This window comes from Octopus bimaculoides, chromosome 11 (assembly GCF_001194135.2).
Source record: "Octopus bimaculoides isolate UCB-OBI-ISO-001 chromosome 11, ASM119413v2, whole genome shotgun sequence".
In the NCBI taxonomy this organism is placed as follows: Eukaryota; Metazoa; Mollusca; class Cephalopoda; order Octopoda; family Octopodidae; genus Octopus; species Octopus bimaculoides.
The window spans coordinates 17,559,368-17,559,608 of record NC_068991.1 but is presented as its reverse complement, the minus strand read 5'-3'; the positions used below and the strand labels follow the sequence as shown (position 1 = coordinate 17,559,608).

Genomic DNA, 241 nt, shown 5'->3' with positions numbered 1-241 from the left:
ACCATACAGACACACGCAACATACCTTACAGACACACGCAACATACCATACAGACACACGCAACATACCATACAGACACATGCAACATCCCATGCAGACACACCCAACATACCATACAGACACACGCAACATCCCATACAGACACATGCAACATCCCATACAGACACAAGCAACATCCCACACAGACACAAGCAACATCCCACACAGACACACGCAACATCCCATACAGACACACGCAACA

General features: G+C 47.7%; 1 protein-coding gene across 5 annotated transcripts in view; it reads left to right on the top strand.

Moving 5' to 3' along the window:
* Positions 1-241, top strand: part of LOC106881609 (titin homolog) — a 207,307-nt gene that overhangs the window by 176,657 nt on the left and 30,409 nt on the right. The window lies entirely within an intron of this gene.